Raw genomic sequence first — 18,254 nt, forward strand, 5'->3', positions numbered from 1 at the left:
ACCATCACTCAAATAGATTTGCAAGTGGGGAGGTCCAATGGAAACACAGCCCAGAGACTTCCAGGTCCATTCCACCTGCTCCATGCCGCTTGTCCTGGCCTAACCTGCCGTCTTGTGCAGAAGGGCACTGTTGTACAGTACTGATGAAAGGCAGGTTCTTCTACTTCTGAAAATGAAAAAATAAATTAAAAAATGCAGTAACAGGGCCCTCAGTACCCACCCACTTTTGCTGAAGGTACTACAGTGAATCTGTATTGTGCACCACTGTAAGACCAAGAGCCTGGACTTGGCTCTTTACTGAAGTCAGCAGCTATTTTGCTGTGGACCAGCAGAAGTGGCTTCCATGAGCCTCATTCATAGCTGAGATCTAGTTGCCTAATCCACATCCAGAGGGATAGTGTGCATGGCCCTGAGCTCATCCCGAACCATGGCACTCCTCCGGAGTTGCTGCAGTCAGTCACACCCTGAACAGCAGGCTTGCTGCAGGGCAAATTCAGGGGTTAAGGTAATTAGGTGCTATTTCCTGCAAGCAGGACGAACGCTTCTAAGCGTGTAGCACTGTGAGTGCACAGAGACCCCCACACTGGAGTGGCCCACAGCCACGAGCATGGCACGAGCTGTCTGAGCAGGGATTTCAGCAGCGGTGCTATCATCCTGCCCAAAAGATCTACACTGACAGCAAACTCAAGGGATAACTGGTGCAAACAAGCATGACTCCAGACACCCCGTGGTACCTCTGCTGGTCTTGAAAACAGCCCCAGAATGAGAGCAGCACAGCAGCAGCAGCAAGTGGCACTCGGTCCCCCTCCGGCTGACCTCACCTTAGCTCAGCTTACCACGTTCACAAGGTTCACCTGCACTCACAAAGGTGAACCGAGACCTACGTGCTTGTCAAAACGTCACCTGCCAAGACATGCAAGCATTTTCTTTGACTCATTCCTGCTTTCCTGCACGCCGCCCTCCTCCTCAGCTGCTATCACAAGCTCCCGCGCGAGCCCTGCTGGCCAAGGGAAGGTTGATAGCACATGTGAAGTGAGCTGCCGGGAGCGCTCGCAGGTTCGCAGAAGGGAATCAATACAAACACAGTTTTCTGCTCCTCCATTTACTGCTGACATGGTGGAATATTAAAGTCCAACTTTCATGTATTGAGAGTGCTGCGCTAAACTTACATTTGCATTATCCACTGTTATGCATGCGTGAAACAAAAATTATCAGTACAAATAGAGTAGCCCCTGAAAGCGTGTTGCACTCAGCCGACCTATTGCATTTCTCTGCAAACACAACTTTTACTCCTTTCTCATGTCTTATCTACATGGTAATCTTTTAATCTTTGACAGCACAATGCTTTTTATAAGAGTTATATCCAGAAAAAATAACAAAACCTCTTTGCAGAAAGTGATAAAAGTGGAAGAATAATACCAAAGACTGAAATAATGCAAGAACACAAGAAATGTTGCCATATTTTGATGTTAGTAGCTGCTAAGCTCATGAATTGTGACCCCTCTAAAGTGTCAGGTCTATCACTTTCTGCAACCCTGATGCATGACTGAGCCTCAGAAAGAAAGAGCAACTTTGTGTGCTATGTGTGCTCAATGTGAGGTCTGAGTGCTTGTATATAAAGCCAAAAGACTTCAGGAAAAAGATCACCCTCATCTATAAATTTGGTTATATTTTTTAAAGAACCCTTTCATGCTGTGTACTCTGTCTTGCAAATCTGCCCATAGCTGTCCCCCCGGGAAGTGCTGAGTGATGTCTCCTGTAAAACAAGCTCTTCCATAGGCAGCAGACAAAGGACACCTAGCTTCAGATGGCTGCTCTGTCCCTTACGGTCAGCAACAAGCCACATAACCCTACCTGTTTGCTTTCTTCTGGCTCTTCATTTCAGCTACTGGAGTGACTTCCTCCTCTTTTTGGTCTCTGGGCATTGGTCTGATCTCTGATGTCCAATTCAGTAATATCTGAGGTTTTTATTTTCTCCAGACTGTTTTGGGGCCTTTTCTTTAACTGTTATTTGTCTATACAGTGGCTTTTTTTTTTTTTGTGTGTGTGTGTGTACATAGATGGAAGTGAAAAGGTCAACTTCTTAAGTCCAGAATGTGAATCTTTTAAGAATTTGAAATACTTAAATTACAATTTTGCACACTGGGCTGCACATATGTTCCTCCTACCTTTACAGTCAACGGCAGAAGAGGGTAAGGATTTCAAAATGAATGTATTCACTTGTTTTCTCCCCAGGAACCTTGAGGACTAGAGGTGGACTACCAGCAGTTAGAACAAGGGATGACCATCCATGGTGATTGTGCATTATTTCAAGCTAGAAAAGCCATGCCCAACTTTAAACTGCCGGAAACTGCAGAATGGAAGTGGAATAGAAGGGCTGCATGTGATCTTGTCAGAAATGGGTCTCAGCCATCCAGAGGAGCCTTCGGGGTATACGACTCAGTGTTGTTTCTGGTGCTTATGCCATTAATGGAGGGTGAACAGGTAGCCGGGCTGGACTTTACAGGGCCTGGGGGCTGTATCATGATGTGCAGGACTCCATAAACACGGGGTCAGATACAGATACCTATAGCAGGGCGCCCGGACAGGACAGCCACTGTGCTGACCACATCCACAGCACCACAGCCACGCAGCTCCTGGGCTGGGCTGGGCTGGGCTTGGCAGGCATCAGCTCAGCAACATGTAGTACCACAGGAACCTCTCTGTCTTCATGCATGTCTTCCTGCGGGCTCCTGGTTTTTTAAGGGCTGACTGCCCACCATTTACCCAGTACAAATCTCACACAAAGAGCTGTGGTACATTCTGCAAAGAGGCAGGAAAATGAGGATGAAATTCCTACTTTCTTGCACGCTAGATTACTGAATGAGAAGCATCACAGGAGTAGGTGAATTGGCCCTGTTTTTATTCTTTGATATCACATAAATAAAATTAACAAGTAGATTCATTCCAAAAGACATATTTTACTTCAGATTTACTATCGTGTCACTACAGAGACAAATTTTGTTATGATGTTCTCCAGCACCAAGTTGAATAATTGAATTGTCAGCCAACCACCTAGATGAGATTTTTAAAATATATTTATGACTGTTGAGCACAGAAGCATTGTAGTGTTTTCAGTACACATTTGTTCCCTCTTTAAGGCTTTCAGATCATTCAAATGGAGTAAGTCATTATTATTTTAAAGGATGTTTCTAATATGTTATTATATTATCTCTACAGAAATTGAACATTCATCAGTCCAGGCAAGGTTGTCATGGCTAGCAGCAGCTTTTGGAACCACAGATATTTATGTTTTATGTATTGCTATCAATCACAGCAGAGGTATCAGCATTTTTCTTCTCAAAAGAAAACAGGTACACGCAGGTCCTTATTATTCTCTTCTCCTTTGATGCTTCTTCTAACATAGAGCAACTGCTAGTTTTAAATCTTACATCTTAACAACTATTGGTATCTAGTATTCTAGACCAGAAAATTAGAGCAAAATTTCCAAACCATGAGACAATGAGGTCATGAAAAAACTTCCTAAATGGAGAAGAGCAGACAGAAATCCAAAGCCAGGCAAAGATGAAGACTGAAAAGTTTACAAAGGCATTTGGTATGGCACTGCTGACTGCAATAGCATGCAGCAGGACACAGTGATGCAGAAGACCTTCTTCAGTGTTACAGTTATACTATGCATTGCTAAACCAGGTTGCAATATCACAGTGGTGCTACCTTCGTCCTCGAGGCTGTGTCTCCCTGCTCGGTGTTCCCATGTGTAGAAATGCTGATGGTGTGGACGTGCCACTCTGCACACTGACCTTGGATGAAACCAGCAGCACCCCATGCCTCCGGGAGCAGCCTCTGTACTGTCGTGCCTGTGTGCACACCCTGCCACCACCCCATGTCCCTGCACCTGGCCACGGTGCCAGCAGAGGTGGCAACGGGGTGACCTGCTGGCCCCAGGCTCCCCAGGCAGCCCCGGTGGCCGCGGGCTGCTCTTTGGAGCAGCTGGGAGTTCTCTGCAAATAGCCTTAATTAGTGACAACAGCACTGATAACCAGCATGGCCAGCTGGAGTTATATCCAGCTATCACGGTGCCATAAACAGAAATCAAACGCTTTCATATTAGCTCAATTAAGCTGTAGGTAATAAGAGTCTCTTAAGCCACCAGAGTGGCATTTTAAACAGATTACTGAAAGTTGACATAGTCTTACTTGATGTGGGCTTTATCTTCCAACATAGGGTGTTGTCAAATCTTTGCGCTCCTTGTAGAAGCACTGCCAAACCTAGTTACTATCAACACGAGCAGCGCTGCCAAAGCCAGGGGTAAGCAGAGGATTGTATCACAGCACGAAATGCAGCAGGCTGTGGGCAGCAGGAGAACGGGCAGCAGGTTTCAAGCAAGGAGCTGAGGAGGGAGAACAGAATAGCATGAGCAAATAGAAAACAATCTACATTTTAAAACTGAGAGAACAAAATTGGCCAACCTCCCAAAAGAAATATGTAGCCTTTTTTTTTTCTAATGAGTTAGTTATGAGCCTTCCTATTGAGTTTTCTTTTTTTTTTTTTTCACGCCAAATCTCTGGGTTACACCTAAATGTATTATACAATGAAATCTTTTCTATATTGATCACACTTTTTTTTTCCCCAAAGGAGCGGTTTTTATTGCTGTTGAGTAGATAAGAGATGCGGTTTCACCCCTAGACAGTGAAACTAGAATATCAGCATAATCCTTAATACTTTCTTTGCTACTTTAGCTGTGTAATCGTTTCCAAAAATATCTGTGTGACTAGGGATCCAAGAGAGCTCAACAACAGCTCCAATCGATTTCAATTGTTCACACAGCTGTATGACTTAAGAAAATATCCTTTATCCTTATTTGGATTGCTAACAGAGACCCAGCAAAATCCTGTAGGATTTTATCTGTTTGTGTGAAACTGCCTCCTGAGTAATATTAACCTGCCAGTTTAAAGCTCGAATAATGCAATTACCTATGGCTAGATCTTGCAGCCCTGCTTACATCGTGAGCACATAGAAATCTCAGGAAGTATTGAGTAACTCACAGGAAAAGAATTCCAGCCAGTGTGGTGAGGGAATACATATATTTGTGTTCCCTAATTTAAATGGCTGAAGCCAATGGGAACTTTCATGGATGCCTCTAGGCAATCTGCATCCTTAGCCAAAATTAAAGTATTTCACCAATACATTAATGTTAATATCTCATATCCATATAATTAAAATTAAAGACAATTCTTACCCAGTAATTTTTAGAATATTACAAGGCACAAATGAAGGGTGAAAACAATTTGCACTGACAGGTTACTGATTAATGTCATTTTAACTATACCAACTTATACCAAAGCTTTTAAATATTAATGATACCATCACTAAGTCATCAAAGAAACAGGTACAATTAAAACACTGGGAGCCAAAAAGTTTAGTCCTATATTTGGCATGAAAAATGCATTTATTTTTATTTTTTTTATCATTTTGAGCTTTGCTTTATCCTGAAATGCATATTGTGTTTGATTCTGTATTCAACCTCTCAGAAGACATCTTTCTAAGAAGGAAAGGAAGTCTTCCTAGTTGCCATGCTAGTGAGTACCGTTAGGATCCCAGAGCAATATAAGGCCAGACTGAAAGCATTTTGCTAAGCCATGCCAAAATTTCAGTGCTTAAATACTTCCTATAAGAAATTGCATTGATGATGCCAAGAAAATGTGGCTACTAGAAGCGCATTGCTTCAACTATGAAACAGGTATTGAAAATATTTATTAATAGCAGGTTTAACTGTTTGGTCAGGCATTTGTCACATCTTGAAAACATTGGCACAAGGCTTCAAAAACAACGTAGATGTTGTATTTTATATATTCATATTGCTCTGAGGTAGTCTGTCTTGGTTGACATCATTTGAAACACAACTTTGAGATTTTCGTCCTACACTTCTGCTCATATGGTCAGTCAGCAGCAAAAAAAAAAAAAAATCCAGCAGGGAAGAGTTGCAAAGATTCCCATGGTTTCAGAAGGGTTTCTGAATTGTCCTTGGAATTAACTCATTTTTTCTGAAGTTTCTAAACAAGTTCAGAAAGGAACTGAGTTCCAAAAACTCTTCCCCAGCCATTGTGAAGTTCCCAGGAAAAGAATATGCTCTTACAACAGTGTGTTGCAACCTCAGACCACAGCAGGCTTCCACATTGCTCTTCTGTGAAAGGCTAAGACCAAGGTGATCTTTCAACTGCTTTCTCAGTTTGTTTGCATGATTTCCAAAGTGCTTTCTCTGTTTTCCTAAGTAACCCAGCACTGAGGATTCCCTTTCAAAGAGTTTTCCAGGAAGTGTTTGATAACAGTTATCAAAAACATGAAATGATATATTAGCAGCATAAAACCTTTGTAAGCAAAGAAAATTCCACTGTATGGTGCATTCTTCCTATCTTTACAGAAAATGTCTCATCAGAGAGGTTTTGTCTTTCCTACAATAAATTTAACACAATGTTACACCTATGCAAACCTTCTCATATTATTACACATTTTTTGCAGGACCACATAGCAGTTCCATGGACTGTCCACATTGCCTCCTTTATGTATAAATTTGCATTTATGTTTGCCATTTTCTTTCCTTTGAAGACACTACTGTTTTTCTTCAGTGGCACTGCTGTCTCACACACCCACAGTTCCACTCCTGCTCTATAGTTCTACATATGCTTTCTGCCTGTTTACAATAGCTTAAAGATTGTGGTGAGAGACCCACTCAATCTGACTCGCTTTCTCACAGTTTGAAAATATATTATATATGATGTAAAGTCCATCAGACTTCAGCAGAATATAATTTAATAATCCATTTGCAAGATTTTTAGGTAGATAGGGGTGGGAACTAGATGATCTTTAAGGTCTCTTCATACCAAAACCAGACTCATTCTATGATTCTACGATTTTATTATTCAGATTTTTGTTCTGTAATAGTCGGGACTGCTATGATAAAACCCTCTTTTTAGCAACAACAGTCTAAATACGTATCATAAAATAGGCTTCAGGTGCCACAGTTACAATAAAATGACCAACATAGACCATTCATCGCACAGTGTATGCATTTGTAATTATTTACATATATACCTATGAGTTTATTATAACTGATCATTTCAAAATTAATTAGTCAATAATATAGAATACAATGCTTTTTTTTTTTTTTATCTCCAATTCACTCAGTGTTACTCAAAAGCTACATTTCTTCTCTGTCTTATTTCTGAGCACACTTCAAATGAATGATATTTTTTGTGACAATAAATATAAACAACTTTTTGTGAATATTACATGTTCTAAAACCAACATCTTTTTGAACTTTTGCTACTGCACCTATATAAAATCTGCTTAGGTTATTTAACTTTTTACTCTTAATATTCCCAATTATTACTAAAACAAGTAGGAAACATTATTTTAGGAAAAAAGATCTTTCAACATTATTTCCTAATGGCGTTTGTGAAACAACTCTGCTTAATACAGTTCCATATCAAAAGAGATAATTGGGTATCAATTAAGTGTATGTGTGATGGCTAAACTGAAATAACAAATCAGATTTTCCAAACAACCATAATGGATTTAATTTCAAACAACCACAGATTTGTCAATAAATGTTAGAAATTACATTCTACAAGAGCAAAACAGTAACTTTTTTGTGGTTATCAGAAAGTTATATGAGGTAAGTGACTACATGGCATGCAAAGGATGAGAGTACCAAGCCCTTCATCTTTTTTAAAGAAGCCTATCTATCATCCTAATTACTTCAGTGCATTTTCCTTGATAATTTTATAATCCCAGATCCTATAAACAAAACAATATATGTATTTATATATTTTTTTATATTCTGGTTCTCATATAAAGCTACATGGGAATTGCATATTTAGTACATGTCTTCTTTAGTGGATATCTTCTGTTTAATAAAAATCATATTCAGTTCAGTAAGCATATTCAGTATATGCAGTTCTAATGATTTGAAATGGAATTTAAGAAACTGATTAAATCCAATTTCTCTTCTTGATGTGAGAAGCTTACATTAACCATCACTGTAGAAGTAATTTAATATTTAATGGTTTTCTTCTGTTTTAGAGATGTTTTGAGAATTTCATTTTTCCTAGTGTCAGAGAAAACAGAAATAAATCCTATAAACTGGCTATAATAAACCAGCAGGAGTTTCCACTATGCCTGCAACATTTATCTGGGACAGTTACTTTCCTTACTGGCAGATGTTTTATTGTTCATGTCATTTATTACACCAGAGTTTTATCGTGTAGTGCTATTGTCACCCATTCAGAGCACACGGGTGCTGCGGAAAAGGCCACGATATACAACCAGAGAGAAGAAATCTGTCTGAGGATTCTCTGCCAGTGCTCTTAGCTCTCACTTCACTGTATCAAAAAGTGGGGGGTTCATTGCCATTGGGAAAGTTTGGCAGCCTGCTCCCCAACTTAGAATATGCTCAGACAACCAGGGGATGCACAAATATAGCCAGTGTCCAGGCCTCCGTCTTGTCTGCTCCCTCTCTCCCCCAAACCTCTGAGAAAGAATTTAAGACAGCACTGAGGGACACCTCCTGGCCACAAAATCTGGGAAGGAGCATGCACTTTTTGAAATGATTTAAAGAAATGGCACTGAATTTATCCTTGCATTTAAGGCATAAAGGAATTTATCCTTTCTTTTGCAGTTGTTTCAAACGACTCATCTGGACAGGAGCCAATGAAAAGTCAATGGTGACGGCAGAGGATGGTCAGTGGTCTACCCCAGCATGTTCCCTCTTCTCCATTTGAAACCTGACCTTCTCCCTTGCAGGGCAGGCCTGGCCCAGCCTGAGACCAAACTGGAACACAAAGCTCACATCTGGAAGGAATGCTTTCCCAAAAAGCAGGTTGTTAGAAAACCTGAGCGTGCCCTCATTTTTATGAGATCTGTTTTCACTCTTTTTATGTGTCAGTGAGGTTCCTCAGAATAGATAAGCTACAGGACTCAGTAGGAAAGTGAAGTGTTCTGCAAGTTCTTTTAAACATTCATTTTTCACTTAGGAGATTTTACTTTGCCCTCTTGTCAGAACATGGCTTGGTCGACTGCATGTAGCATACAACGAAAGAACAAGTTCTTAGGCCATACACTCCAATCTAGAACACAGGAACTCCTCTTCTCACCTAAGTCTTTCCTAAGGTTGATGAAACCCTTGGCTAAGACTTCTTTGCTGCTTAGAAGTGGTAGCTGAGGCATGAAATTCCACTGGGCAGGGCCCTACAGCACCATAAGTGTGTCATTGCCTTTGCTAGTAAGAGGTCACAACCTTTGCATTATGTCTGCAAAGCCGTAGAGCTAGGGCACATCAGGCTGGCTGTGTTTGGATTGTCTTGGCCTGCCTGGAGCTTTGTTTTAGCCAGATGAGTTATAACAGCAATTATTTACCTGCCAGGTGAATATTATCTAATTTCTTTAAGTTTTAGCTTAGCTTTGTAGGGTAGTGTATTAAAATGCCTATTGTTATAATACTTTTGAGATTTCAGTACATAATAGTAGAGGAGTAGTAGTTATTTTGTGTAGAGGCAGCTATGAGCCTAGAATAAAACTAATGTAGAGGAGTACAAGTAACGGATGATAGCAGAGGTTTTGAAAGTGTGGAGACAGAATGGAAACAGAGGCTCATGGGCTATAAACAAATTGCTAATGATCAATTATTGGTCATTAAGCCCTTTACGGGGAGGCCAGTGAAACTGGCTTTGAAGATAAAGGGAACAAAGAACAAATGTGCAAAATGTACTCTATATAGTATATGCAGATATAAGGTGGAATTGTGGACCAATGAAAAAAGAGCAACGTGTAGTGCATGCTAGGAAATATATAAAAATAGCCCCAAGCAGATCCTGCAGTAGGGAGGAAGAAATCCTCAGCAACATCATACTTCTTCCAGTGGAGGACTCAGGACTCTAACAACTCACCATAACCCTTTCTCCTGCTTCTTGAAGAACAACAGAAGGGTGAGCATAATACTGGAGAAAGGGGTAGAGATGAGAAATTTGGCGTGTACCAGTTTCAATGGTATCATGACTGGAAGTAAGCTATAATAATTGGGATTGCCAGTTTAATCAAAATGGAAACCAAAAAAAATAATAATACTTTGACTAGATTGCTAATACTTTAATTAATTTTTGGATTGATATATACGTGTTTTTTTAGCCCATGTAAATTGCATGTTGTGTTTTGTTTGGTACCCTGACCAAGAAGCTTAGCTGTAATTGTGAATGCAACACAAAAACACATTAAGAAAGTTGTTATTCCCAGGAGAATGTGGTCCACATGATGACAAAAAAATACCAAGTGCATGAGACAGAGGTTGAAGTATGAATTAGTACTAAACCAAGCATATTATCTACAGGAGACAGAGATTTCAAGAAACAGTTCAGTTGTGCCTATTGCTTGGAAGAATAAATAAAGGCTCCTTGGTTTAGAGAAGATGAACACTTTTTTATTCTGACAGCTCTGTTTTCCCATTAGTAGCTTCTCATGGCATCGCCATCAGACTGTTGACAGAAATGTGGTTTTGTAAGTATTAATTTCTAGAGGGGGTGGCTCTGTCCCTTAGGCCATAATTTTTGTCACAATAGAAGCAGATTTTCACATTGCTAAAATTAGTCTTTCAGTTGACTTTGATAGCAGAAATATGACAAATGCTTCTGAAAATTCTTATTAAGCAAATTTCATGGAGATATTTATTGTAACTTCCCGACATTCTTAAAAAATAGAAAGCAAAACACAGAGTACTCCTCTGGGGTATATGCACACATTTAAATAACTTCTCACAAAAATAACAGGATGAGAGAGAATGGTCAAGATGACAATAGCTGTACCGTAATACATGCCAGTGTATCCAATTCCATTACTATCATCTCATCTGCTTGAACTTTCTACCTTTTTACCTTTTGATTTTCCTAAATATCAAAGAAGTGGGCTGGGGGGCTGGAGGACAAAAGGTTCAATAGAACTGGGAAGAAATTGTCCTTTTTTTCTTACACATTCTCTGAAGTTCGCTGTCAGCGTATTTCCCAAGCACAAATGCCTGTGAAATACTACTTGCGAAACCTGAAATTCTGCATCTTTACTTTTTCTGGGAGACCTCCAATTCCCCCTTCATTGGGTTATCTGTAAACATTACCTCCAGGAAAATAATCTTAATGTGTCTGGGATACCATCTGAGAGAGAAAAGCCCATAGTTAGTAGCAAGAGTACTTTTAAAAAGTTGAAAGGACAAAAAAAGAAGCTAGAAGAAAGAGGAGCAGAGCATGGTCAGAGCTGTGAGGTTAGTAAAAGGAAAGTGTTAAGGGAAAAGACTGTGAGGACAGAATATCTGTTCTTCTGCAAAGAAAAGCAAGACCCTTTGTAAGTATGGTATATAATAACAGCTCACAATCATTTCTGAAGAACTCAGACTCATCCTTTCCTGTGTTATTACTCTCTTAAAAAAAATAAATAAATAAAAATGAAGACAGGTCAGAGGGCTTCATGTTCTCAACACACATAAAGACAGCTGAGCACCAGCCTTGCAGGCAGCCAAGGTACTCTGGGCTATGAGAGAGGAAAGAGATGGTGGGATGGGGGGATACTCACCCTTGGATCAATCTCATCTTTGAACCTACTCTCCAACTGACACCATTTGCACGGGCTAAATTTGCTCTGTATACAACTCACTTCACCAAATAACCTTGCCATTGCAACCTGATTTCTATAAAGAACTGATTAATGACCTTACTTTCATTTAACTTGAGGCACACTGCTCAGGTCCTGCTCACTGAATGAGATAAGTCGTCCAAACAATGGTCTTACCCAGTGAAACTAGAGCCTTGCATTGTTCAATTGACTTTTTCTTCTGTCTTCTGCCTGGTGGCCAAGCATAGCAATGATGGCCAGATAAAATAAGCACTTGAATAAAACTACTGAGGAGTCTCGGAAATCTGAAAACACTACAGACATTCAAGTCCTGTCTGCCAGTGCCAGGCTGGCACCAGAAGTTATTTACTTGCTTAGGTAACCAATTCATCTTCACGTCCACTTCTTATTGCTCTCTGTCACAATGCAGTACAAATACTTACTCCCTGATTAATTGTAATGCCATAAATGTATCATTGGACATGAAGTTCTACCCTTCATAAGCTAGCTTGTCTTCAGATATATCAAAGGAATTCCTCCTAGGTGAAATGTTTTTATTTTTGCCTGTGTCTGCTGGTTATTCCTCACATGATAATAAAGTTCCTATTTGCAAAAGGAAAACAGAAAAGGAAGGAAACAAAAATATATTCTGTATGTCTAACTAGCCTAGAAGAAAAGCTATGCTTTTCAAGCTCTTCCTGTGCTGGATGATACTGAGAAATATGTATTAGGTTTATGTCTGGAAAATCTATCTTTACAAGTTGTCAGGAAGGATTAAAGCAGGGCACAAATGCTGTGCACATGCAGTCAGAGCAAGCTTGATGAGGGATTTAGGCACTGCAGAGTTCATAGGAAAGGATTTAAACTAATGTGGTAGTACTCATCAGAATAAGTGAAGAGCATGGACATGAAGAGATAGTACAGTTCAGCTGATATGTGATAATTTGTTCAGCTTCTGTGACCTGGTCGTATGTTTGAGCATTTGGGCAGCGGAGGTGATTTTGTCAGCAACTAAACTCTGCAAAAACTCTGGCTATGCGAGTGGTGTGATTACCTAGCTGCTGGAGGAAGGTGCTCAAAATGCATTTGGGGCTTTTGAATTCTTTCTAAGTCCAGCACATTGACTGGTTGATCTCTTTACATTTTTCATGCTCTTATTTTTATGCTCACAGCTCATTTTTTCATTAGCTAGAGTATAGCTGCAAAGACACTAAATAAATAGGAAAAAATAGTCTGGCATGGTTATGGGCAGATGTTAAAAAGCTTGTTTCCTCTCTTGCTAGCAATTCCAAATTTCAGAATATGGTTTCATCCCAAATATGGGAAATGAGATGAAATGCTAATTTTTTTTTCAAAACTGGAGTTAAAAAATACATCATCATCCCTGACTCATGGATGTTCATACTAAACTTTTAAGAGAAACACTAGATGTAATGGAATGACTTAGTGGTCACATATGGCTTGTAGACCATGAGGATCTATTCAAAGTAGCCTAGGCAGATTTCAACTCAGAGGCATTATAGTCTGCAAATACATCTTTCTTATATTGTTTTTTCTTTTCCTAGTCCCAATTTGAAGTTCTATCAAACATGAATACACATCCCAAAATATGGCACCCACTGCTATGAAGTTCAAAGTTTGTCTCTAGTTGTTGGGGACAGTCTACATAAATGAATTATTTCCAGTATGATACCATCACATTTGTGCAACTTTCATACCTCCCCACAACCCATTTCAAAATACACCCTTACAGCGCCAGAAATTGTCAGGTTCTCAGGCTCCAAGCTTTACTTTGGACCACTGACTGAAACATCACGATAGTCTTTCCAAGACACTCTTGCTTAGACCATATCTGAATGTTATTCTCAGAATAATTCAATTGCAGGTATTTTGCTTTCTATCCTACACAAAATCACAGTATAGTTTATCTGTGAAATGCTAGGAAGTTAAAATCCTGCATATTGCTCCACATGAGACAATTACCATATCAAAGACATCAGAGAATGTTTTGGCCTCCTGGTAGGCGCTGCCATCATCAGACTATATTCCCAGAAATCAAGTGAACAATAGTGTCACATGTTTGTTGTATTTTAAGGAAAGACTAATCAGAAACAAAGCAACAAGCTTGAAGGCAATGGGAACCCACAGTAGCATTCACAAAAGGTATGCACAAAACTATTTCTGGATACGAGGTATCTTTATCTGCTGAAACAGCAAGGAAGGCTGATACCAAATGGTATTATAATTTCAGAAATGGAATTCACTCTGTGAATAAATGACAAACGCCACCTGACCAAAACTTCTTTTATTTAGAATACAAAGACATGATATTTTTGCTGCATGTCTCTTGGGAAATCGCATACATATGCGTGAAACATCTCACACATATGTATGTGAATGTAGCTTCTTTGGAGATATTAACTTTATAGGCAGGAATCCAAGAAAGCTTTGGCCAAGCAGGAAACAGCAAATGGAAAAGGCTTCAATCATTACCAGCTTCCAGCCCTCCCATGTGTCAATCTCACTTCTGACAACATGAAAAATGATTCCACTTCTCATTTTCCTCACTTCTTAAACACCTTGTCCAGAAGATGATCAAAATGAAGCATGTGTTGGTTATGTAGACAGGCTGGATGATGTTAGTGATTTTTATGGAAAGAAAGAAGTTCGAAATGGCTGTCTTCTCCAAAAACTCACCTATTCCCTAGCTTTGAACATCTGATTACACCACAGCTCATCTCTCTGTTTGTATATTTTTAGCTTGCGTTTTCACTTGTTGAGCACCTTACGAAATGCTGTTAATCTTGGTCTGCAACTTCAAGAGACCTGTGCTGCTGACCTGCTTGCATGCCCAGTGCTTCTCTCACAGTCTTGCAGATTAATCTCTCAGCAAGAAAGAAAACTAAAGCTGTCAAATGTGATCCAGCTTATGTTTAGAAACACCGTGGATATCCCCACTCTGTAGAAATTGATAGCAAATATTTGCAGTTGACAGCTTCAGCCTGAGCACATGAAAAAAGCTAACCATCCCAGTAAAGATTGTTAAGCAAAGTAAGAGAGTTTGTTGACTTTTTTTTTTTTGAAAGGGAAACATCATCTAATTTGACTCCTAAATGTATATCTTCCAATCAAATTTCATAGAACAGATTCAGGGTAAAGGAACATGAAGCTACTCCAAATTATTTCTAGCCAGTGATGATACCACTGTGTGGAAACCCCATGAATTTAAAAGTGAGACCTGCATCTGTGATTTTTGAAGGGTACAAGAATCATATTTTTACTGATTATGGGAAAGCTGATCTTAAACCAGCTACTCCTAAACACAAATGTCCCAATTTTTCATTCCCAAGAAACTATGTGCAGAAATGCCATGATATGAGGCAGAGAATACAGGACAAAGTTCATTTTTAAATCATGCTAATGCATGCCCTATTTTCAGGTAGAAATCCATCCTATTCCAGCATCACTGAGATTTGGGCTAACTAGTGCTGGATGGTGTTCTGTGGTTTCTAATATATAAATCCTGAAAGGTATGTAGACCTCCAGGGGAGGCAGATGTCTGAATACTTTTGCAATTTTGGAACTCAGAATAAGCACCTAGCAACAGATCTGTTTTATTATGTCCTTCGATCTGTGAAGGCTGCATATAACAAAGAAAGGCTTTACAATGCTATAGTCAGAACTTTTGTTTCAGATGCTAAAACTTTAAGGCACAATCCCAAGACTATACCTACCCTGCCAAGGAAAACATTAAAAAAAAGTATATTTCAAACAGTGATATAACAAAGACTTACAAATGTTTATCACCAACCTGGAGATTGCATTTATCAGTAAATTTCCATCAGCCTTTGAGGTGCCCTGGAGTGTCCTGCAGGCACGCTGCCTCCCCTAGGGCACTGGAACTGCTTGTCCCAGGGGCAGCATTCCTGGCTGTATGTCCTGCGACTCCCCACTCTGTGTGTGTTTACTGTCTGATGGAGATTTTGCAGCACAAAATAACAGGCTCTGTGCCTCTTTTCTCATTCTCTTCTGTTTTTTTGGTTTTCGGGTGTTTTTTTTTAGAAGGTTGTCATCTCTTCTTCCACAATGTCTCTGAGCCTGGGGAAACAACCTCCTACAAACAACATGCAGCTTTGTAACACCACTGCTCTTTTTTTTTTTTTTCCTAGAAAAAGGAGCACAGGCAACTGATGATAGGAGACAGCAAATATATATATAAAAGAGGGAAGGGAAGAGAAAGGAATGGAAGAAAAGGAAGAGAAGGTTGAGCACTCAAAAATACATCACGAGGACCCCAGAGTGAGACACAGCAAAGCACACGACTCCCAGTAGGCTGCTGGGGGCTGTTGTCCTAAGTTGGGTGCCCTACCTGGCCACTGAAGAGTGAAGACAAGCCCCACAGTCACAGATTTCCTTCTCTTGTGCTCCTTCTTGCTGGTGGCATGGATGGACAGTATGGACAGAGCCTGGAGCATATCAGCAAGGAGGTCCTGTGATTTACTGGGGCTTTGGGTGGAAGAGGCAAAAACGGAGAGGTGAAGGGAAAAGTGGAGCCAGAAAGGCAATGGGAGAGCCAGGGGAGGGAAAGCATCCTGGCACATTCATGTTCCTGTGCACCCAGGTCCTCTGCTTGCCACACACAGGCCACCCACAAAGCAGCCCAGACTGCAACATGGATGTGTGCCTGTCCTCTGCTCCATCACAGGAACAAGGTGGGTTTTCTCACAGGACAGAGATGTCCCACCAGTTGGTGTCCAGGCAGGGCACAAGAGTAAGGAAAAGAAGTCCAAGTGGAGCACAGGCATGCTGAGCACAGCATAGTTTGGAGGTGGACCAGGTGTCACTTGTGCTGAGAGGGACCTGCCACCTGCACACGGAGGTGGAAGTTGTACAGGAGGGGTAGCAAGGAGGTCCCACCTTGAGGTGGAGGCAGGGGTCCTAGTTATTCCCAAGAGCTCTCAGGTGAAGAGGAAGTCCTGGCAGAAGACCCTCAGCCCAGACAAACCTCCCAAAGGCAGATTTCTGTAGGGAACGGTATAGGGCTGCAATTATAGCAAAACCCTTGGTGGTGACAGAGGAAAGCACACAGCGGCACTCTGTATGCCAGACTGCCTGCTCTAAGCAAGGTCCCGGCAGGTCCTGGAGGACAGAGGTTTGGGCCAAGCTCTGTGTGTGGACTAAACCCTGCCCTCCTCCCTCCAGGGCCAGGAGGACCTGGCCCCAGCAGAAACCCATGCAGTCCGGCCAGAGTCAGCCCAGCACTCCCCTCCTGAGCCTGGCCAGGGTGGTGGCAGGGTGCTGAGGCAGGACCTCAGCAGGGACAGGACTAACAAGTTGATTAACAGCACCCTTCCCTGAAGGGACAGGCCAGAGCGGCCCTGCCTGGCCCCATAACTGCTCTGACACCCCAGCCTGGGGCTCATTCCAATTCGAGGCCATTTCTCCTGCCTCAGCATTGCGCAGCCCAGGAAGCACCAGCAGCTCCCAGGGCTTCACCTGATGTCTACGTGGGTGCAATTTGCCTGTCTCTGTATTCCTGTGTCTTTGCACCTGAGTCTGATGTCAACATGCAAATCCTTGTTTCTAGTTCTCTGCAAAATAGATGCCAGCCCAGCCTGTCAAGTGCCTTCCTGCCACTGAGATGTGGTACATCCACTTCTGAGTTGGATTTGGACTCTGCAGTAAATTTTCTTGGTATTTTGATGTCTTTTTCCATTCCTTTATTGGACTGAGGAACTGGACAAGACCTCTCTAAAAGCTTAATTCCCTTCTTAAGCTTGTGTTTGCTGAACTTTTGCTTATCGTCAGGTATGCTATGTCAACAAAAATAAATTTGACACACACTATGTTTTTCTGTAGTATGCTTGTCAGGGACAAATAGTAAGAGATAGTAAGGCTATCTCAGGAAAAGGAGAATAATGGTTTGGAATACAAACGTATAGTAAGTGCAAATAAACACATCCTCTCAGGATTCAGTTATTTTCCTGTTTTTCTGTGTTCTGTAAACTCTTTCACTAGATATGGTCTTCATCACAGCCACACTATATAAGATACACCTTATGCTATTTCTAAACACAATTGCTGAACTCAGTGTACAAGATCCATTTACAGGATGTCCCTGGCCTTTTCCTTATACGTCTGAATCCTGAAATTATCCACACGTATGCTCTGGAAGATCTTTCTCAGTAGTACATTCAAGTTCACTGCCCTCATGCTTTCAGGCTAAATTTAATCTTGCATTAATGATACACATTGTTTTCTGAAGCATCTTATCCCCAGTAACTATTGTTACAGTAAGAGTGACAAGTACAAATCTCTCTCTGGATTTGGTTCCATTGTCAAAAGCTCTGGAAATCCTGCTTGCAGTTTCAAGGTTATATTGAAGCTGTGAGTCACACTTCATATCTGAAAAATAATGAAAAACAACCACTGGCCAGGCTCTATTTGGTAATTGCTTATGATATATAATCAGTTTCAAATATCGCTGACCTTCAGCAAATTAAAATGTATGTATAATTTTGTTTGTTTCCATGCCTAAGATTAAATATTCTTTTTTTTTTTTTCCTCTGAGTATATTCATACATAAGTTTTGTTAACTCATAAAC

General features: G+C 40.7%; 1 long non-coding RNA gene across 1 annotated transcript; it reads right to left on the reverse strand.

The window, feature by feature from the left end:
* Window positions 1-1,086: 1,086 nt before the first annotated feature.
* LOC310893187 lies at window positions 1,087-15,614 on the reverse strand. The gene is made up of 3 exons (XR_014578794.1): window positions 15,461-15,614; window positions 4,197-4,390; window positions 1,087-2,802 (listed from the first exon to the last, which is right to left on the reverse strand). It is a non-coding gene; the product is annotated as an uncharacterized lncRNA (long non-coding RNA).
* Between the last annotated feature and the right edge of the window lie 2,640 nt (window positions 15,615-18,254).

This window comes from Anser anser (assembly GCF_964211835.1).
Source record: "Anser anser genome assembly, chromosome: 2".
NCBI classification, from domain to species: domain Eukaryota; kingdom Metazoa; phylum Chordata; class Aves; order Anseriformes; family Anatidae; genus Anser; species Anser anser.